At 39.5% G+C, this 23,959-nt stretch overlaps 1 protein-coding gene and 1 pseudogene across 3 annotated transcripts in view; one reads left to right on the top strand and one right to left on the bottom strand.

Annotated features, from left to right (window-relative positions):
* Positions 1-23,959, top strand: part of Rasgef1b (RasGEF domain family member 1B) — a 560,746-nt gene that overhangs the window by 494,176 nt on the left and 42,611 nt on the right. The window lies entirely within an intron of this gene.
* Positions 21,783-21,905, bottom strand: LOC124081787 (U2 spliceosomal RNA; annotated as a pseudogene).

The raw sequence follows: 23,959 nt of genomic DNA on the forward strand, positions 1-23,959 counted from the left end.
TATATATCCAATGTGCACTTAGTCTGAAAAACCCAGGCACTTTCTCTGAGATGACCTGTGGAGATTATTCTGTAGAACTTTCTAATTCATACTAACAGCTGGGAGGCCCATAGAGGATTATAGCATTTTCGTGATTGATCAAGAGAGTGAGCGCACACGTTTTTAAAATTACAAACTCTAAGAAGCGATTTCACCAAGATTATTTTGCGCATCTAGTATTTTCAAATGCTTCTTAGTGGGGCATTAGTGGAAATGCCCGAGGAGCCCCTAAAGAGAAGCAAGGTTTACATAGCATGAGCTCTCATTGCTGCTTCAATACCGAATATTTACTGGGAAGCAGGATGGGTTTCTTCATTTAAAGAGAATTATTTGGCTTGGCTTAATGAAGCAAGAATTAACTGTTAGCTCTATCACTTAGCCTCCTGCTGTGATGTATCTATCTCTATTTAAAAAAAATTAATACATTCTTGTCAGGTCATAGCAACCTACACATTTGAGGGGATTGGTAAGAAAGAAGACCATTGATTCTAATTGAAGTGACAGCAGATATTTGAGTAGAGTGCAATAATCTGCATTGAAATATGACTGCTATTCCAATTAGAATTTGTTTTCCCTCTTCTACCCAAATGGGCAAGCAGATCTTTATGAGCTTGCAAAGTGGTGTCTTGACCATCCTTTTAAATTATACTCTGAAAATAAGTACTTACATCTGTCAGGGGGTGGGGGTGCTCTTTCAAGGGAAACCACAGCTGTAGCTTTCCTTGGAATTCTGCCATCCCAGTCAACTGTCATGTTGACCAGTTGAGATTATGAAATATCTTGGGAACATGATAAGCCCAGGGGGCATGGTTGCAAAAAGTTCAACTCACACTCTCTTAAATTTGACTCATCCTTTCCAGAAAGCCTTTCTCAAATGAAGATGTTGTCAATCCCATTGGGGCCATTATGAGGCTAGAGAGAGGGTCTTAGGAGACAAAAAGGAAGTGGGGGGAAAAGGGAAGGCACTGAAGGTGAGTTTTTCAAATAGAAATTCTGTTTGATGGTCTCGTTCATGGTAGCATTATTTTATTTTAGTGACTGCCTTTCAAAGGCTTCTATGTACCTTATCAAAATGCCCTTTATTGTGTGTGTGTGTATATGTGTGTGTGTATCAAGTTCTAAATTTAACTTCAAAAATATTAATTTTCTTGGTAAAAAGAGAATCTTTTAATTTTTTATAACAAATCTTTGAAACTTCATTTTGATAGAATAATTTTTTGCCCCTTTTATAGATCCTCATTGGTATTTCCTAACCTAATATTTTCAGAGGGAAAGAAATCCTATATCGTCTGGAATGAATAGGACTGTGGTGATTAACTTGTGTTGCATGTCACTGAGGTTGCCAATTTATAAAGTTAGACTTCAGACCAAATACTTGCCCAGCACTGTTTAGACAGTTACACGTTGAGCAATTATTTAGTGAAGATATGGCTGCTCAACACTCAGACACCTTGGGAAGAGGTGTCAATCATCAACTACCCCCTGCCAATTCTGAACAAATCCTTGTTTGTGTCATTAAGGGAACCGAGCATGTTTCTTACTGATGTCCTACAGTAGTTCTGGTCTAAGGGCCTCCTGTGGTCATTATCACAGTCATATTCTAACGGAGGTAATTCTATCTTAATGTGCCTGTTACCTATCAAAATGGATGTCACAGTACATTTCCTCAGCAAGAAACGGCTTCTGTGGATGAACGGGGCACATATATCTGGATTGTCACATACTCTAGAAACCTCGTGGGTTTTACAAATAGTCCAAATTCATAGTTGCTACTTTTAGGGTGTGTGATGGTGTAGGAGGCTGTCAATCAAAAATGGGAGCTTAACACTCTCTGTAACTTTTGATATTGAAATAAAATTCCTTTTCTTCCTCTGCGCTAAGCTCAGAAATGGAGTGGAACAAGTTAATTAAAATACTTTTCAGCCACTGATAGTTTCCAATTGGCATTTCCTCTGGAGCATTCTTTGTTGCTATAAAGCTCATCTGAAGCCTTTAGGAAGATCATTTAAAACCAAAATAATTTCTTCTAAGCTCTTTCTGCCCTCTCTTTTAAGATCTGAAGGCAACAATTTTGTGGAATGCTCATTAATACCTTACCTCTCTGTGCTGTCGTGGAAAGTGTGCGGGAGCATCACATTTTAAGGCACACAACCTGAAAACAGCTATATTGGCAGAGAGCAGCTTGTCTCACTATGCATGCTAATGAGTGATCAGCCCAGTCTTGAGGAAGTAACTGGGAACTCCAGTCTAGGTTCTTGAGGTTATTTTTGTCCTTTCATTTCCTAGAAAAAGAAATATACAGGAAGAGACTTATTTATATGTTGACTTCTTTGCTCTGTGTAGAACTATTTGAAGAATTATTTTTCAAACTAAAATAACTTACTATACAAGGAATGAGACCGTTATTGTGGAATGTGTGTCTTCCAGAAATTGCAAATCGGCGGCCCACAGGCCACATCCAGCCTGCAGACACGCTTTGTGGCCTACATGTTTGTTAATTAAGTTATGAGACATTTTATGAGACTGGAAATTTCACATAAAAATGTAAATTTGCGGATTCTTAAAAAAGAAAAAAAATCTGCCAATACTAAGTCTACACCACCTCCAGATAGAGCTAAATACCAACTGTCCCCTTTAAATGATGCTCAGGCCCTCCAGTAGCTACCTTTAGATGGGGAGGGTGGATGTGTTTATACCTCTTCTATCAGGTTTAAATCCTTCAGCTGCCCCCTTTAGATGGGACAGAGCCCTTCAGTTTGCCATAATTCTTTTGTTCCAACAAAAATCATAAAATTAGGTCCTACTGCAGGCTTAGCAAAGACATTTGTGATCCCTTTTCTTGACAAAGAACTTTTTGATATTATCTTTATTAGCAATAACAAGAGAAACTATGATAAAAGTTCTTTGAGCTTCTTATTAACTTCTTATTAACTTCCTTCCCATTATTCATTGAGCACCTAGCATGTGCTGGGTACTTTTCTCACCCTGTCTCACATATTAATCACAACAACTCCTCACAGTAGATAAGTTTCAGACAAGGAAAGTGGAGCTCTGAGAGTCTGAATAACTCGCCTGAGATCACACAGAATTAAATTACATTTCTAGGCCTGCCTGGTTTCAAGTCCAGACTCTTCTGCCAAGTTTCCCAAAGGCTTTAGATGACTCGACACAAATCTTATTCCTTTTACTACATCCCTATCAAGAGTGAGGAATCGAATAGAGAAGTTTAAGAGAGAGGAAAGTTTTGGTGTTTCCCCCTGCCCTCAGTTGCTACATCATCATTTCTCTCTTGAAACTTGCAACAAAACTACCTATTTTGGCTTTTGAAATTACTCATGGCAAGCCATGAAACATGACGTATGTGTGGCTCCTGTAGGCTACTGGAAGGTTGGCATCCATGTGGCTTTAGCCTTTCCTTAGAAGTTCATTCTTCCTTTCCAACTGCTGCACAGCTGTATGGAGCTCAATTTGTAATAAAATGGTTTAGTGCAAACCATACATACATAATGGTCTTTGATTTCCCCCTAGGCTTTGAAAATCTCTCCTAATTATCTGCCTGTGGGCTTGGAATTTCTTTGCCAAGTCTATCTTCATTTACTGAAGAGTCTCCAGAGTGCCACTTTTAGAGCAATTTCTTCAGAAGTGGAAACTGGCCCCAAGCCCTCATGTTGAAGAAGGTCAATGTAGTAATAAAGTTGACTTAAAACTTACCCCAGTGAGGAAGTCCCTTAAGAAAAGGCACTCTGTGCCCACTCACTCTCTAAGAAAAGTTGTAGAAATGGGAGCGAAGGAGGGAAAGGATACTGCACAAGACAGAGCTGAGAACTAACACTTAGTTGAGCTGATGCCCCGGACTGGGGAGGTGGCCTTCCACTGCTCCAAATTCCTGGTTGCCCCAGCACACTCGCTCAACCTTCCCAATACTTTTATTCATAAATTCTTTCGTCTGTTTGGGTATTTATTCAAGCCTTCTCAAGGATCTACACAGAATGACACTTCTCCCTCCCTCCCCATCCCTTGTCCTGCTTTATTCTTAAACCTCTTCACAATATCATATATATTTTTCTTTTTTAAATCTCTCTCATCTACATTTGCGCTCTCTAAGGACAAGGTCCTGGCCTGTTTTATTCACTGCTGTACCCCTAGCACTCTGCATAGCACAGAATTAGAACTCAAAAAATATGTTACTGAAGTTGCACTGTGTACTCTGGATCTGAAAGGAGTAAGACATTATTCTCACCTTCAAGGCATCCATAATTTTTAGAGAAACAGATATAAGTGCAACTCATAATGTGAGAACCTGTATTCATTCCATTAGCAAAAGTGATACCACTGATTAACTATTGGACTCCAAGGATTTAATGGTTTATCTTATGCATCATCTTGACTGGGCCCTAGGGTGCCCACATGTATGGCTGAATATTATTCTAACTGTATCTATGAGAATGTTTTATAATGAGATTAACATTTGAATTAGTAGACTGGACTGAGTGAAGCAGATTTCCTTCCCTAATGTGGGTGGGCTTTATCCAATCAGTTGAAGGCCTTAATAGAACAAGAAGTCTGACCCTTTCAGCAGAAAAGGGAACTCCTCTGGGACTGACTGTCTTGAACTGAAATATCCATTTTTTTTTTTTTAATCATCAGAATCAGAGCATCAGTTCTTCTTAGCTCTTGAACCCATTGGCTTTGGGGCTGGAATTATATACATTAGTTCTCTTAAGTCTCCATCCCACTCTAAGTTTTGGGACTTTTTAGTCTCTATAATTGCACGAGCCAGACACACACACACACACACACACACACACACGTTTTACAGATGATATATTTTATTGGTTCTGTTTTTTGGACCCTAGATAATACAGTGGACCACACATTGCAAAAATGTAACACCCTGCTTCTCCAAGAGGCAGATGCCACGTGGGATTTGATTTATATATATAATGGATTTACTGTAGGAAGAGCCTGTCGAGGGTAAAGTGGGAAGAAGCAGGAATATTTGGGGGAGCCAAAGGCTCATGAGGCAGGTCTGATACCTGGAAAGAACAGAGGGAAGGACTGGGTAGAAAGACTTTCAGATGGAAGTGCAGTTCTGAGAAAGTTGGGGCTGACCTGATGGAAGGTCCCTGAACCAAAGATGCCCATTTAAGGAATCCTCTTTTAGGTGGAAATGGCCCAGCTCTCACACCCCCATGGAACTCTGTAATTGTCTGCAAGTGACGCTGGGGAAGTATGGCCTGGGAGTGAACACAGGAGATCCAAGTACAGCAGCTGTGCCCCAGACAGGCTGTCATGACGGAGAGTGGAACAGGCACCTGTGCTTCACAACCTGTGCTCTGACATGCCCTTCTGAGGCCGGGGGTGGCCTTTCACAAATGTGTGTCCCCTCTCCATGTGGGAGGGACCACATGTTTTTAAAGCCAGTGTGGGGAGGAGTCCCTAGGGGCTTTTCTTGGAGCACATTGGTTGTATGTGTACCAGAGCCGATCTTGGAGCCATCTCAGCTCATAAGCCAGAGCGGCCAGGCTGCGGAGGGAGGGGTGTGGAAGTCTAGGGGGAAGCGTGGACTGGAAGCCATGTTATTTGTCTACTCCACCGAGGCCAGGCACATGGCAACGTGAGGGGAGGAGGACCTGGTCTCTAAAACCAACAATACACCAATGGGGGAGGGCCAGCTTTGGTAGCCACCCTCTACTTGACAGACCCCACTGGCTGAGGTGTTGAGGCTCTGAGCCACACCATGGATACATTTCAACAGAGCTGGGAGGAACATGGCAGAGATTCGCTCCTTTGTTGGAGCAGAAAATCTCCCATGGGCGGGCAGGCAAAGACACTAGGCCACCTGTTCTTCTGGCAAACCAAATAGGCTTAAATGATTATAAATCAAAATTTTTTTTCTTTTACTCCTCCTTTAGGATCAAAATTTATTAGCAATTCAGAAGATTTGTGTGGGCTGGGCTTCCCCTGTAAACATTTCCCTTCTTTCATTTATTTCCCTTAATCTACAAATTAAGAGAACCGCCACTTAATGCCTGTAGAAAACAACCCTGTCAATTAACTTTGATGGAGTCATAGGGATGAAACACTCGCTCATGCTAGACAGGAATTTGGAGATCCTTTATTGTTACATATAGGGAAGTCGAAACCCAGAAAATGAGTGATCCATTGCCCAGGGTCACCTGAATGACTGATGGCAGAAATAGCTGGAACCCAGCCAAGGGCTTTGGTTCTCAAGCCCAAGCTCTACCCACCACAGCAGCCTCACCTTCTTCCTGGATGCTTTCTATTTTAAGTCCTTTAAGTTAAAGACATAATTGCCAGCCAAAGATTTTTCATCACCCCTATAAAACATGATTTCTCCTTTTCTAAGAAACTACCTTTTTTCTCTGGATAAGACTTTTGTGATCTTACTATCGGTGGGGTGGTAAGAGGGGAGAGTGACATGCAATGTCATTATCTTAAACACTGACGATGGCTAAAACCTAACATAAATCCTGTGAAGGGAGAAAAGGACCATGAAGCTGAGGCCCTCCCAACCCCCCAAATCACTCCATCTTTGGAAGTGTTAGAGTGAGAATTCGTTTACTTATATGGAAGATCCCAGGAGCTGCTTGTCTGTAGACTTGAAAACTTCTTTGAACTGAAAGGAACCTTGACAATTATCTATGAGGAAGCAGAGCCTCAGAAAGAACAAGTCCTGTGACCACAGTCACAGGGCAGAGTTGGAACTGGAACCCACGCTTTCTACTCAGTCAGATGATCGCTGGTGGCAGAATGCCTTGAAGAGCCCAAGGATGAGGTCCTAATGCAAGCCAAGCAAGGGCAAATGAGAAAAGGATCCAGGGCAGACGAGAAGAACCAATTTGAGAATTGGGCAGAGAAGAAAGGGCACAATAGCCCAGAAAGCCTTCGCTCAGTCATGGCATGTGCCACTGCCACTCAAAAGCCACTAGTCATGGCAAGTCACACAGACAAGGAGAGAACATAGCAACTCAGGTGTCAACAGCCAGGGATAATGCAGAGGACTGCAAGTTTGGGTCCCCTCCAAGACTCATCTGATGCCATTCTGCCCCTCCATGTGGTAGTGTGAGGAGGCCTTTGGGAGGTGAGGAGGTCATGGGTGGAGCCCTCAAGAAAGGGGTTGGAACTCTTCTTAAAGAACCCCTGGAAGCTCTCAGTCTCTCCTTGCCATCTGAGGATGCAATGTAAGTCAGTGGCCTGCAACCCTGAAGAAGGCCCCTCATCAGGACACTCCTGCTGACTCCACCATGACCTCTGCCTTCCAGCCTTAGAACTGAGTGCAATAAATGTGTGTCATTTAAGCCACCCTGACCATGGTAATTTGTTGTAATGGCTCTAAATAAATAAGACAGGTGGTGTATGTGTGTGTGTGTGTGTGTGTGTGTGTTAAATATTTGAAACAATATTGCCATCTTCCCATCTACCACAATGGGAACCACACTTCACATTTATTAGCACATTTGATTTTCAGTACAAAGCCTATGAGGTAGATAAAAATATAATCAGATGACTAAAGTTTATATAACAAATAAAAGACAGGGCTGACATCGGAGCCCAGACAGTGTGCCTCAAGACACACCTACTCCACAGGCCCTGTCTGTTTCAGGATCTCTGCCTTCATCTGTGAACCCTCGACAGACAGAGCTTCCCTCTCCCCCATGCCGTCTCCCAACTGGGAAAATCAGCCTAATGCCTAATGCCAAGACTTCAGCCATCTGTTATTTTTACCTGCATTGACAGATTCATTTATTTATTCAAAAAAATAGATATTGAGCATCTGTGGGTTTTTCATGACACAAAGCAACAGGCATGGGGTGGATAGAGAGATAATCAGAAACAGATGATGGACCTGCTCTCACAAACCTAGAGAAGATATGGACACCTAAAATGTGTGGAGTAAGATGATGAGTCACAGACACAGGTGAACCTACAGTCAAATTGTTGTGGGGAGGCTTCAGGAAGAAGAGGAAATTCTTCTTATTATTCTCATGAGGAAATCCTAGAAAAAGATGGTGGAGGAGTTATCGGTTGAGTTTTTGAAGAACAGGTTGGGCATAAGATAGGCAGATGGAGGGAAGGAAAAGAATCATGAAGATAGGGCCATAAACATTAAAAGCATAACATAATACACATTATCCTCTAAAACACTGCAAATTTTAAGAATCCTGTTTTGGCTTTTTTTTCATTTTTTAAAAAAAATACAACATCTTAAAAAAATAAAATTAGATGTTATACCTTTCAGTTTCCTTGGTGAAACATGATGGAAAGTAGGCTCATTTAATCTGGAAAAAATATTTTATTCATTCACTCAACACATATTTAATGCTTACTATAAGCAGAGCATGATTCTAGGTATGGGGATGCAACAGTGATCAAGAGGCTCAGATTTCTGCCCTCATGGTACCTGCATTCTATCGAGTACATAAAGAGAGACCTGGAAACTGAAGAGTATGTTTATGGAGGAAGCAGATCTTGACTGTCAGTCTGAGCAGCACCATTTTTCTTTCGCAGACAGTGGGGAGTCCTTGCAAGTTTTCTTTAGGGACATGCTGAGCACTGGGTTTGGAGGTTATTCAAGAGAAGGGACATTCAAAAACCAGTTCATGCTGATGTCTAGCAGATGGAAAAGCAACTCTGACCTAGGTTGGCCAGAGTGGATGTAAAGCCAGGACAAGATGTCAAAATTTTCCTTGGCAGGGAACAGCAGGAGAGGAATTCCTGTTTGTGTGATTGGGAGACCAAGGAGAGGAGAAAACCAAAGCTCCTGTGCTTTGCAGCCTTACCTCTGGTCAGAGAAGGATAGAGTAGGTCAGAAGTTGACTCGCATTTCAAAGTGCGGTCTGATATTTAACAGTTGTGAAACTTTGGGCTGGTTGTTTAACCCCTCTAAGCTCAGTGACTTCATCTGTGAAAGTGAAAAATAATACCTAACTGCAGGACAAAGAAGGTCATAAATATGGTGCACAGAAGACAGGTGAGACTGTCAGTAGTATTTTGCTACAAATATTATGGTTAAATGGAAGAAGAACTGGCTGGGGCATGTATTTGAAGTAACTGCAAGACATCCAAAGAGTGCAGTTGAGTCACAGAGATGAGGGCCTTAAACTAGGCATGGTGGCACATTCCTGTAATCCCAGTGACTTTGGAGGCTGAAGCAGGAGAATTCCAAGTTCAAAGCCAGTCTGAGCAACTTAGTAAGACTGTCTCAAAACAACTAATAAAAAGGGCTGTGGATATAGCTCTGTGGTAAAGCACCCCTGGGTTCCATCCACAGTACCACCCCAAACAAAATCAAGCAAAAAACAAAGACTAGGGCCTTATCAATAACAACAGTATCTTCCTACAGGAAATTCAGAGATTCTGTATGAACAACTGGAAAGATGGGAGCTTCACATGAATACCTATATCCACTATTAGTAGTAGTGTGCTAGCATTTATTTTGTGAGCATTTACTATACTAAGCATTTGTCAAAACTTCAGCTCCTTTAGCTCTCACAAAGCCTAAGAAAGTGATATCATTGTCACTACTATTTAACTAATGAAGAGACTGAGATTGAGTTAATTAAACTGCCCAGCCCATAGCTAGTGAAGGACAGAACTCAAATTCATGTCCCCTTGACTCCAAAGCCCCCAATCTTAAAACATTCAAGGTTTGAACCAGCAAATTCAGAAATGACACTTAATTTGATCTAATCACCCACCCTCCCACACTTCCCACCCTGCTTGGCTGGCCCTGCAGAGGATATGCTGCCCAGCTGAGCAGCCTCTGTGGACTGGGGCAGAGATTGCTGCTATTCAGTTACTGATCTGTCAGCCTAATCACAGTCATGGGGGGTAGCCCTCTGGGCTCTGGAAAGGCAGTCAGTGTTCTTCCAGGTTCACTATGCCCTGCCTCTGGTAATTCTGTCTAAGCTCCCCAGGGCCGGAAGTCAATGGGAGTGAAATCAACCCTAGGGTAGAGACCTCGGTTCAACTTGTGCTGCCACCTCTTACCACCTATGGGATTTGGGGACTGTCTCATATCCTTTTTGAGCTTCTTTCCCTTGCTAATTCACAAATCAGACATAATGACCCCAGGTTCAGACCAGACAACAGGGAAATAAAGAAAAATAGTCTGTGGAAGGAATCACTATGCAACTAGCAGTTGCTCTCAGTGACGTGACGTGGCCCTGGCCTAACTCCCCAAGATGTGAAGGGAGTCATGAGCCACAGAGTCTTGCCTGGTCCTTTGATTAGACTAGCTTGAACTATTGTAAGACCTATCTTAACTTTTCGTTTCCAAGTGCAATCCTGTTGAGTCATTTTTCACTCAAGAAAAGTGTCCCACTCCCAGAAAACTGCTTTGTCCCTTCTGTGTGAATGTTAATTTTAGCATCACCTGCATGGATGACAGTTTTCTGATCCCAAACAAGCCCTCCTCAGAATAGAACGGAGGCAGCCCTGTGACTCACTTGGGGGTTGAATATCATGTGTGTCAATAGCTTTGCCATTTCTCAGCGAACAGATCCTAGCAGTGAACACACTCTGCCGTGCTGTTCTTTCCTAATAATTTTCTGTATGTGGGTCTGACAAATTGGCTTTCAAAAATCCCTGGCACAAAGATGGCACTTGCCAGCTCATATGTGGGAAGAATTTGATATTAGCAGAAGAAAAGCGTGATGCAAATTGTTCCCGGTGTAAGTTAGGGGAGCTTGACTTTGCTTCTTATTCTAAGTCAATCCCTTTAAAATATTAACTCATCCCACTGAGCAGCGACCTGCCTTTGTATTAGCATTCTCTTCTCACTTCCACTGGCTCCCATTTTCTTGTTTTTCTCTTCTTTTCTTTTAACGGAGGATCTGGCCTTTCTAGGAGACACCAAAATGCCAGGGCAGTCGAGCGAATAATCGGCATTTACTGTGGGGCTCTGCTAGGTTTTCCAAGCAGAAGGACAGAGAGGTTGAATGAGTGGGGGTCCCTGTGCGTGTGGCTTTGTGTAGCAGGCCTGCCAAGCATTGCTATTCCAGCCCTTAAACCTGTGCCAGACTGTTAATGTCTTAATGCTTATTCAAGTGTCAGGGAGTGCTGGCAGATGTCAGAGAGAATGGGAGGCTGTCAATAGAGAAATTACTTACATTCACGGGGTGATTGCTGCAGTCTGTCAGGTAGCGTTTGAGAGGATGTCAAGCTGAAAAGGAGGAAGCAGAGAAGAAAAGACGGTGGCAGCGAACAGCACTGGGGGAGGGTCCTTTTTTAAAAAAATGTGTTTAGATATTTTCTTTTTATTTCTGGAGCTAAACTTCAGACATAGCAGTCACAGGTCAGAAAATAGACAAGGTGTTTCCTATTTCTGGGGACCTTAAAAATATAATAGATCATTTGTTTCTTGACATGAGGCAAATAATTCACGTTCTTTCCTGAGAAGGCAGCAGGAGTCAGTTCCCTGGTTATCTGGAAACACACACACACACACACACACACACACACGGTTTTCCATATAGTATAGTTTTATTCAACAACTACTTACTTCCTACTCCCTATGTGCTAGGTGTGGTAGAAAAAACAAAAGGGAATAAATGTACACAGGAAATAGACTAAAAACACATTGTTTTTAATTTTGGGGAATAAAAGACATGCCCTTTCCTGTAAGGCTTAAAGAGTTTGAAGGAGAATGTCACCATGTAACTTCACCAGCTTCTGCCTGTCTGCTTGCATGGTGGGGACACTTAGGCTTCTAGAGAAAGGGGCTGGGAAACAATCTTGCCTTTAACAGTCTCTCTTAGATCCAGATTTGCCACAGTGATTCTGCTTCTTGCCTTCTATACCTGTAAAGCTCTATTCCTGTCTTTTCTTTTCACAGGTCTGTATACTCCCCGACCTGTGCCTCCAACTTGTGTGTGTGTGAGAGAGAGAGAGACAGAGACAGAGGGAGAGAACATGTGTGTGTGTGTGTGTGTGTGAGAGAGACAGAGAGAGAGAGACAGAGGGAGAGAACGTGTGTGTGTGTGAGTGTGTGTGTGTGTGTGTGTGTAAGAGGAGAGACTGTAAATACTATTGTTGTTTATCAGTGGTCAACTGCAGTGGTCCAATTACCTGACTCATGGAACCCATCTTTACAAAATTTATCTTTTCAGTGAAAGGTCAAGACCCCTCAGAATCAGCCTGGAGACGGGAGACTCCTCCATTGTCTCCTGGTGATAAGAAAAACACTATTATATTTAGAGGGGACATGACAAGTAAACCGGGGCTTCTTAGGCTGTGTATGTTCAATGTCCCACATCTCCTCTTGTAAAATACCTCCTTTTTTTTTTTCTTGGTACAGGGGATTGAACCCAGAGGCACTTAACCACTGAGTCACATCCTCAGCCCCTTGTTTTAAATTTTATTTTATTTTATTTAGAGACAGGGTCTCACTGAGTTGCTCAGTGCCTTGCTAAGTTGATGAGACCAGCTTTGAACTCACATCTTCCTGCCCCAGTCTCCAAGTCACCGGGATTACAGGCGTGTGTGCTACCATCCCCAGGAACATATCTCCCTTTTGTGTTTTAAAATTTCTCCCAGAAGGAATAAGACGGGGGAGGTTAGGAGCATTGTTTTTGTTAGTTTTAGGCTAGTCAAGGAAAACCAAATGTTTTACTGATGGAAACTCCAGTGGTAAGAGTGTAAGAATCAGAGACAGGGCAGTTTTTCACAGAATTCCTGAGTCAACTAAACTCCTGAAAGATGCTGCTGTAATGACCTGTTGCTATGGGAACAAAACTGGCTGGGTTGCCTCAGAGTGGAACCTGAGTTCCAGACATAGCCTGGACCAAGTGATGGTTCTGGGTGGTTCCCCAAGGACCCACTCTCCATACCCTCCCACTCCATCCTGCACAGTTTCTCTGTCTTCCCCCATGAAGAGGTATGGAGTATGGAGTGAGGGTAGGAATGTACTCATGCCACCTACCTGATGGCCTGGTTGTGTGCTCAGGATTCCCAAGGCTCAGACCTCAAACACTGTAACACCAGACATGGATGAATCCCCAGGGCTTTTGAACCCTCTAACCCTTTGAAGTGATCCTCCCAAGGGGAAATAAGCACATTTCTGCCAGAAAAAAAAAATTGCAGAAGGGCTTAACCCATCCCAGAGGGATTCTTCTAGAGACACCTCACATTTCAGGGAAGAGTACAATTCTATGGAAACTTAACTCACCAGGCTTTCTTCCGTTTTCTCCCTAAGCTGAAGCAGAAAGCAATCAGGTTAAAACTCCCTGTGAGTTTAAACTGTAGCTATAGGTTCTCCACTCCTACCTGCATTGCCCTTGAACACACGAGTACAGTCAAGCTGACCCTTTCTCCTACAATATTAAGCTGCAATATTAAACTCCGGGTAAAAGACATAGCATATCAATCAATCAATCTTGGACTTATGCTGAAACAAATACTTGACATAGAGAAACATGCTATCAGTAGACAATCACACAATGACAAAATCTTGAGCATGTCAGCAAAAATATTAACAAAGCATTAACTTTCCCATATGCATCTGTTTTCCAACTTGTTTATTTATGCTGTTCATTTTACTGAATAGCTATATTTTTTAAAAAAATAAAATCCGCTGGGGTTGTCTAGCTTTTTCAAAAGTAAAATCCACATATTTTCAAAATATTTTCTTTTTTCCCCTTTCCCTATTGTTATGATCACTATTATTCAAAATCCATGTTTCTTTTATCCTGTACTCCAACTGGATACTGGTTAAGGAGTGATGAGAAAAATAGTAACAAGGTCAATAATTATCATTTATTAAATATTTGTTAAGTTCTGGGGTAGCCTCTTTGCATTTATTATCTCACTAAGACTTTAGCACAATCCATTACCCCTATTTTACAGGTGAGGTTTGAGGTTTAGAAATGCTGAACAATTTGAGGACTTTAGTAATCCCAGTCCAAAGCTCAACCCTTCAGGAATCCCTGCCTTCAATCAGGACATATATACATCTTTAAATGCTCTTCAGAGTTGTATTACATCTTGTAGCTCTCCTTCAAAGTTCTTATGAGAGTTTGTAATTTTGTATTTATTTGTATGATGATTAAGTAACCACCCCACCAAATCCTCACTGCTCCCAGACCCTTAAGTACCAGAGTAGCTGAAATCATGTCTATTTTTGCCATTATTAAAGCTGCTAAATAGTAAGATTATAATACATAATGAACAAATGAATAACAGAATGATTTGATTAATGAATAAATTCTATCTAATTCTAGAATTTGAGAGTTTAATTTAGGCAGAAAAATCATTTATTCAATTAAGTCCTAGGTGAAGAGATATTCCAAATGTCATACAATATGCAACACACAATACTACTCGACAACTCTTTAGCTGTTGTTCTTGGACATGCTACTTAAACATTCTGTGCCTCAGTTTCTTTTAAAGAATGGAGTTAATAGTAGAACTCACCTCAAACAGGAGGATTAAATGAAGGTGCAATCTTTCAGAACAGTGCATGGTATTTAGAAAGTATTGTATATGTGTTAGATATTGTCTTTATTCGGGAACTTTCTTAGCATAAATAAATCAAGTATACCAGGTTGCTTTCATTGAAAGATGACATTGTGATAGTATTTACTCATTAACTGAAAGCCCCTGTTTTGGTCCTTCTGATAGGTGTTAAAGAGGCAGCTTTAGATGTTCTCTCAAACAAACAAACAGAAACACCCAAAATAAATCCACCTTGATGTTTGTACTAATCTTTCACCCTACAGAAAGAAAATATTTAGCAAACATAAATTATTTTTTAAAATCTTTGAACATATATCATAAATATTCACTAAAAAAAATCAAAATACACTCCCACAGGACTACATCCTTGGCAATCTTTATCAGTAATTATGAAATAAAGCAAAGCCATCAGGAGCCTGACCAGCCACACTGACCCCGAGTTCATCAGGGCCCTGGCACCTATGAACTGCCTCATGTCTTATTTCCTCAATGAGAAAATGAAGGCATTAATTAGACTGCTGTGATGGTTAGGTGAGATAAAAGCTCTAAAGACCTCAGTAGATCAAAAATGCATAGTCAAAGTTTTCTAGAACCTCCACCCCTGCGCTCCTTCTTCTTATAACCATCTCAAACAGGATGTGACCAATACACTACTATGCTTTGGGCCTTCTCTGGTCATTTCTTCAGTGTCTCTCCAGCCTTGCTAGGACCAGGGTCCTCACCTGGCCTTTCTCCTTCATCACATACTCCATGAGCTCCCAAGGGTCAGGTGATAGAAGTAAAACAGTAGAAAATTGAGACATTCCATCAAAACATCTGGGTAGGAATTTGCCTTCACTTCTGCTTCTGACTGGTTTCTTGAGGTTCCGCAAGTTATTTAACCTTCCTTGGTTTCCTGCTGTTCATCTGTAAAAATGAGACTATTCACCATGATGCCATAGTCTGGGATTACTACTTTGCTCCTCTGCCTTGTTATATCTATGTCATAATGGCAGTGACACTAGAAATGTTTTCAATGTACACTCTCCACAATCTTTATATTTATTGTATCATTTGGTCATACTATCAAAATTGTGAGATGTTTGAGGTAGGCACTGACATTCCATTTCCACATAAGGAAATTCACCACTCCAAATTCCAGACAAGGGGAGAATGACTCAGCAAGGTCACAGTGACCCCAGAACACAAAAATATTTTACTGTGGTCTGTCAGACTTTTAGGTTGCACTTGTTGTATGCATTGAGCTGAGCAAAGTGCAAGTAACTTAGTAACAATCTCATTCTTTTGTTCATAGACTACATATTCAAAAATAAGTGATAACCCCAAGTAGCAGATGCTAAGAGGCAAATGAGTACACCAGAGTGACTTTTCATCCTTTAGATTGGTCTGTCAAGAAAGAATCCCTTCTTTTTCTTAGATGGAATTTCCTCATCAGTGTGTAAATCACTCATCCCCTACACACACATGCGTGCGCACATACACACATACAGCTCTTATGCGTTGGGAGCTCCATGAGAGAAAGATTAATTTTACTTTAATGCCATAATTGATATTGTATAAGTATCAGCCTTGGGTTGGATGTTTTCAACTGAGGTCTTTTTACAACAAGTGCAGCCTTTAAACCATGTATACTTAAATGTAATCTACAGCTTCAAAATTTGATGGAACAACAAAATTCAAGATTAGAAATTTTCGAGAAGTTGTCTTTAGAGTTTTTTTCAGAGTCCAGGTTTTAGGATTGGGTGTGGAGAAGAATGCAGAATTTCAGTTTCATTTTTAGCGACACTGGAAAGTGAAAGAATTGATTCTCAATCTCCACAAAAAAGAATGAAGGTTATGAGGATATATGGAATGCTTTCTTTTGAAATAAAATACATTCCCTGGACTTTTGATAAAACATTTTAAAAATATTTAAATGTTGAATCTGTGACTTATTCACACATTTTAAACAAGATAAAGTATGAAAAGGTGTCTTGTGGAAAAAAAAAAATTCTTCCTGTCTCTCATATTGTGTTCCTCTCCCAAATAGCTAACCACTCACCAGTTCCTTATTTATCTGTCCAAGTTTTTTAATATAAAAATAATACAGCTCAAAAAAATGTGTTCCTTCTTATTTCTACATAATGTTCTATACCTAGTTTCCTTATTGTTTTCTACTATACCTAAAAAATGTTTTGAGTTTGTGAATGTATCAAAACTTCTCTAATAATGGATATTTAGTTTCCTTCTAATCTTTGCCATGAGGGAATGAATATTTGTGTTCATGTCTTATTCCACCTGATGAATACAGTACTATCTGTAGGAAAATTTTCATTAGCTAGTGTTGCTTGATCAAAAGGTATTACTTTTGTAATCCTTTACAGTAGATCTGTACCAATCTCGTGAGTTAAAGAAAAAAAAAACACTTTTAATTTATAATTTTACTATTATGAGTGGGAGAAAGCATTTTTTCATCTGTGCAAAAGTTGTTTCAGACACAAACAATGTGCTTCTATCATTTGCTATTTCCTCTTGGAGATTTTTGCTTGGTAGCAGTGTAGTGAACAAGTGAACCATCTCTGTTTACTAAGTTTGTTTTGGTATAGGCTTCTTTTTTAGTGGAAGGTGGCCATTCTTATCTCCTTTTTATTTGAAGATACTAGTGGTTAGTGGTGGCAAGCACTCATGGACTATACAGAGGACTCTTTGGCCCTAGTTGGATTTGAACAAATAGAAGTATAACTGTTCCCAAATTTCTTCTCTCTACAGCTTTCCTCCCTATGGCTGAAATTTGCTCAATATGTTTGAAAGAAACAACAATTTACAACTGAAACAAACTCCCAGTTTTTTTTCTTCCTCCTTAAGTAATTTTGGAATCATCTCATCAACCCTTTGAATAAGAACTGGAGGAACTGATAAGAAAAAAGAGAATTTTCTACAACCAAATTGATATAACACTATAGCTAAATCATTGTTTGCTCTTTTTTCCTCCCAAAGAATTTTGAAAATAATTCTTTTTCAATCAATATATGGTTTTCAGATATTTGCAAATTGGTAGCCCTTTCTGATTTCTTTAAACATGGTATAAAATAAACATATTGGCTTTATAGTACATCATTTAGTAAAGCCAGAATATAAAAGGAGAATGAGGTTATCTATATATTGAACATTATTTAATTTGGCATGTATTATGGAGCAGTAATTATGAGCTAGATGTTCTGCCAAACAATATGTAGTAGTAAATAAGAAAGCCATACCTTCTCAGAGCTTATAGTCTAAACTAGACACTCTTTACTCAAGTTATACAGGAGAATCCCCTGGGAAGCTTTACAAAAATACCAATGTCTTTGTTCAAGCCAAGAATCTCTAGGGATGTAACTCAGGAGCAAATATTTTTTAAAACTCCCCAACAGCTTCTAAGTGAAGCCAGAGTTGAAAACCACTGGTCTAACCATACCCGAGATACCTAGGAAACTCAAAATATTTTGAAGAGGAAGTGGTCATGGAAATTTTGACAGGATCTAATATGAAGTATGTAACATTTACATTAAAGCACTTTTGATACAATATTCAACTTAAAAGCAACAAAATCTTAAGACCCGCATTCCAATTTAGAGATTAAACACAGAGGATAGGGGAACAAGTTAAATGACACTACAAGGGAAAATATCAGACAAAGCCAGAAAGTGGAACTGCTTCCAAGACAATGACCAAGCTTCTTCAAAAAAGGCAATGTCAAGAAAAACAAAATTGGGAATGGAGTGAGGGTTAATATATATTAAAAGAGAATAAAAACACCAACCAAATATAGCATATGAATCTTGATTGCTTCCTGGCTCAAAATATCCTTGGGGACAATTTTTGGAGACATTTAGGAAATTTAAAGATGTAGTAGAAATTAGGTGGTATTAGGATACATTGTTGATTTTTCTGAAGGGATGATATTATCTGTGTCCTTATTTTTAGGGGATGCAGACTAAAATATTTTTAAGGATGCCTACAATTTTCAAATGGTTCTCCAACAACACAAAATGAAGTCACACATTTAGACAAGCAAATGTAATCACACTTTTTAAAGGAGTTTGAAAGAGGCTGAGATATGAAGTATGAAAAAGCTGCTGAATATTAGAGATGACAATTATATTTAATTAACTACCATTGATTGAGTTGTTTTCCAAATGTTGTACTGATAACTTTATATGCATGATTTAATTTCATTTTTAAAACAAGGATAACGTCCATCTTATAAAGGAGAAAACTGAAGCTTAGAATGATTAAACAATTTGTTCAAGTTCTTCCTGACCCTGGATTTGAACTAAGTTCTTCCTGTTTCCATCGTGGGTGATCTTGGTCATTATATAGCATTGCACTTCCCCTCCTGTGACATAACCACTTGTGAGGTAATGGAAAGCACACATGTTTTGTTTTGTTTTTCCTCAGACTTATTTTACCATATTAGTCCATATAAATCTCTCATGTGTCTGTTCTATAATGTGCCTGTGACACCAAAAACTTAGTCTTTGGAGTCAAACCCAGCTGGACCCCTATTTTGATTCTACCATTTATTAGATGTTTGTTCTTAAGCAATGTTTTACAACTTTTCTCAACTTGTTTTCTCTTCTATGAGGCTGGAGATAATATAATATGCAATTGCTACACAGATTAAATAGATATGTAAGGAAAGCACTTAACATCATATCTGGCATATAATGAATGCTCAATAAATAGTAATCATTCCCCATCTTTCCTTAAATTTAATTCAGATGGCTACAAATGACTCCTGCTTACACACACAAAACAAACAAACAAACAATCCTCATGTTTAAAGTAATTGCCAATACTGGATCTTTCAATCACATCCAGCAATTACCAACTTGTCATCAGAGACCGTGGTTTTGAATCCCTAAAACTTAGAGCTCAACTAGCATTCAAAATTACATATTTGTTAGTGTTAATTCATTAGTCACATGGCCATTATTATACATTTGTTAAGGCTGTGCCAAGTACTTAAAAATTTTCTCTAGAACTTAAAATTAAGATATTGTCAATAGGTCTCTAAAAGTTAGGAAAAAACAGTTATGGTTTATTGGGGACTGTGAAAGTTCATTCTAGATAAGAGGAATAGTATGAGGAAAATCATTAGAATAGAACAACTTAGGCTGTTTTTTTTTTCTTCTTTGATAGGTAATCCACTCAATTGTATTACTGCATATGTAAAAATGTGAATAAGAGCCGGACATAGTGGCACACATCTATAATACCAGCATCTCAGGAGGCTGAGGCAAAAGGATCATGAGTTCAAAGCCAGCCTCAGCAAAAGCAAGGCATTAAGCAACTCAGTGAGACCCTGTCTCTAAATAAAATACAAAATAGGTCTGGGGATGTGGCTCAGTGGTTGAGTGCCCCTGAGTTCAATCCCTGGTAGCCCCCATCACCAAAAAAAGCATAAATAAGAGATACATTTTTAAAATTTGGTTGAGAATCTTGACTGCTTAAATATAGTTCGTCCTCAAGCAAATGAGCAATTACAGTTGCTGACATGCCACATATCAGAGATAGTCTAATCTTATACCTGTACCTATCTATGTGTGGTGGTGGGACATAACATTCAAGTTGGTGGTCATATCTCAGAATATAGTGGGGCCAGAAATGTCAAAGAAAGGTAAGGAGAACTTAGGTGATACAAAATACACAGATATGGCCACTGATTGGATGTAGGCAACAGATTTGGTTAGGAGGTCACACAGGCTCTGTGGTTACATGCTGAGTTGTCAGGAAGTGAGAGAGTCATAAGAAGGTGCTGGTTTGTAGGAGGTGAGAAATTTCCTAATAGAAATAGTAAAATTGTTAGATCTCACCTCTGTGCCTTATTAACACTAGTCACACCAGAACCCATCTTTAAAAGTAGGTCATCATAATTCTGGAGGCTGAAGACCCGGAAATGTAGCTCACCTCAAATTGGGTAGCAGAGCACCTAACATCTTATGAGCTCTTACATGGCAAAGGAAATGACTTACAAAGTCTCTCCTTGAGCCAATAGGCACAGACTGGCCTAGATTATCCCTGGTCTGAAGCATGGGTGAGTGTTCCATGACCCATGCAATCTATAATTTCATCTGTATGGATAGGGTGGTTGAAAGCAATAACTCAGGGAAAGTGAATTTTGGGGAGGTATATAATAGATCAAAGAGAAGTAATATTTTCACTCATTTATTTATTCATTAGATGTTGAGCAGCTATTATATACCAAGTATTGTGGGCATCAGGGTTAGAGACAAGGTCTTTGCTAGCATGTAATTTTTATTCAATTATTCTTATAAGATACCTATTCTAAATCTAATTTTATTAGTAAGTATATAAATTGCAAAATAAGATAATTTTAGAGTGTTAAAATTCTCCTAAGGTTTTCTTGAAGTGTGTTTTTGTTCTTAAAAAATGAACTAGAGCAAATTCTTTCTGGCAACATCCATTGCTGACTCCTCATACTTCAGGTCTTACTCTAAGAGAAGCCACCCAGACACCCTCTAAGCAGATCCCCACAGAAGTCGTCATCTGTAACCACTGGTGGGTTTTTATTTCTTTTTATAATGTGTCTTGTCTCCAGGATGATCGCCTCATGACAGTAATAACCTTGTCTGTTTTGTTCTCACTGGGTTCTCAATCCTTTTCCAGTGCCTGACACCCACAGATGATTCTTGGTAAATATCTGGAACTCAGGTGATCAACCATCTCAGTTTACCTAGAACTGAAGATTTTTCCAAGACAGGAGGTATTCAGTCCTAAAACCAGGCTGATTCTTGTTAAATTAGGACAGTTGGTTACTCTATATGGCATGCATATCTACTGAATATAGATTAATACCAGAAATAGACCTCCCACCATTGAAGTTGAACCTCACTTTTGGGTAAAACAGACCCAAAGCAAAGGTATTACTATGTCATAGTAGATTTAGTTGCAGCCACTGGATCCAGCATGGACCTGAGACTTAGGCAGAAGTGAAAGCCGTTCCCCAGGGATTCTTTCAAGCACCACAAAGATCCTTGTAAGAATACAGGCACAGAGCTCCAGAGAAAAGCTATGTCCACATTCCCTACCATCAGTGGGTTTAGGTAGGTCTATTATCTCTAGGCCTCATCAAGCTTCTTGGTTGTACAGGTACCCAGTTGGAACTAGCCTGAAGACTCACAATTAAAAAGTGGTCTTAATGCAAAGTAGCATTTGATCATTGAAAAGCACCTTTTAACATCAGGTAGTTTCACCCTCTCAATTTACCACAGTGCGGACACGAAGATTCTGAGACTTTGGCTTCTCTAAAGAAGTTCTTCAGGATCATCTTTATTTTGTTCCTATATTTAAGCTGATAAGAATGGATACTATACTCGATCTTAGCCAAAAGGCTGAGAAGCAATTTTTGTTCCTATATTGATTAGAGTGAAATATTGCCAGACTCTTGCTTCCTGGGTAAGACAAAGTTGTCCTGTTTTGATTTCTTCCCTCATTTTATGTGCTTTGGAACAAGTCCTGCTGGCCTTTTTTTTCCCAAACACCTTAGTTCAATACGCTGGTTGATTCTTCCTAAAAGAATTCCTGTTTAAAAAGTTTCAAACATTTCCTCTTCCTTGAGGTATGAGTTGATTATTCCCAGATTTGGAGTGGTTTTCAGATTAAAAAAAAAGAAAGAAAGAAAAGAAAGGAAGAAATGGAGGGCAGGAGAAAAAGGGAGGGAGGAAAGAAACTAAAAAATTCCTGTAAAAATTTTATAGACCTTGATTGTTGGGTAAGCTGTTGCTCAATTTTCTGTCACTGTGATAAGCATTAAAGGGTTTGCTTTGACAGCATATATGTTTTTGTCTCACCAATGGGAAGACGGAACAAAACTCAGGTTCATTTTCATTTTGCTGTGTTTTCTGAATCAAAAGGCATCAATGTGTCTGCCATTAGCTTTGATGCAAGAGCAGGGACAAGACCCATCAAAACTGCATCTATTCAGAGATGTTTCCAAAACAGTAAGTCCTAGGTCAACTATTTTGAGGAAAAATACAGCTTATTAGTATTTTGGAAGTTAGAAAATTTGGGCTTGTGACTGTCTCTCATAACAGCTGGTGTTTGAAAACAGAGTATTTAAAAAAGAATCTGTTGTGTGTTCTTAAAAAAAAAAGAATGGCAAACAACTGAAATTCCTGCTGCTCAGGAGGCTGAGGCAGGAGGAGGTTCAAGGCCAGCCTGAGCAACTTAGTGAAATCCTGTCTCAAAATGAAAATTTAAAAGGGCTAGGGTTGTAGCTCAGTATTAGAACACCCACAGATTCAATCTTTAGCACTGTGAAAGAAACAAAAATTTAAAATAACACAATCAACAGAACTTAAGACAAATGTTTTATTCATCTATGGAACTTTGTCCATAGTGAGACATTTTCTTTTGTCCTTAGCTATGAATTTTCTTTTGTGAGCGGTGTTAAATTCTTACCTCTGTAGAAAAGGCCTTGGTCTGTCTCAGATTTATCTCTGTATGCACTTAAGAGATAACCTCTTAAATGATCTAGGTCAGAAAATTTTGTTTTCTTTTCTTATAACATTTTCCAAACTCTACCTTTCTAAGCAAGAGCTGTGTCCTTCCAGTCCAGCTCCTCATCCCAGATCCATTCCTTCAATCTCACAAACAGAGCTGAGGTAAACGGGCCAGTCCACTAACAGGGAGACACATCCAGATTCAACCTTGATTTTCTTCCAGTTCTTGACCACTCTTCAGAGACAGCTAATTGGAGACAATTATGTGGATAATTGTAGATTCTAAAATTATCACTGGTTAATTCTAGGCCCTGGAAACATTAATCATATGCTAATGGTGTTAGTGTGAGAGATTTGACTTTAAAGTAGGTTTTAGTCAAGAATCAAAGCTCATTTATGTGTTAACTGTGAGTCACAATGCACATCACTGTCTGAGAGCAGACTCTCACAATCACCTCAAAAAGCAAGAGAGGGCTGATTTGACACACTATGTGAGAGATGTAACATTCCTCAGTACATTTATATCACATATTATAGTTTTGCACAGTGGGACCAATAAAATTATCTGAAACTCTGATGAATAGTTACACTTCATGTGACTAATCAGTCAACAGGAAAACATGAAACAATAACTGTCTGTATTTTTGCCTGAAAACATAAGTTTTAAATATGGAAGTTTAAGATGAGATAGTACAGCTGTATGAAAAATAGCCCTGTCTTGATTACAAAATTCTTTCTCTGAGACCTTTACAAAATTAAAAAGTATAAGCTCCTGTGTACCCACAACACACAAAATGATAACAAAGAAATATTTACCTAAAATAAAATGAAACAAAATTCTACAGATAAAGTTCAAGTCACCTTTGACTCTTGTTCCCAGTTCCACCTATGCCCCTTAACAGAGACAGCAGAGAATCCCTCCAAATCTCTGGTGACATACAGTTAAATCATAGGAT

The sequence above is a fragment of the Marmota monax genome, unplaced genomic scaffold (genome assembly GCF_021218885.2).
Source record: "Marmota monax isolate L192 unplaced genomic scaffold, Marmota_monax_Labrador192_F-V1.1 WCK01_AAM20220418_F8-fsc00398, whole genome shotgun sequence".
NCBI classification, from domain to species: domain Eukaryota; kingdom Metazoa; phylum Chordata; class Mammalia; order Rodentia; family Sciuridae; genus Marmota; species Marmota monax.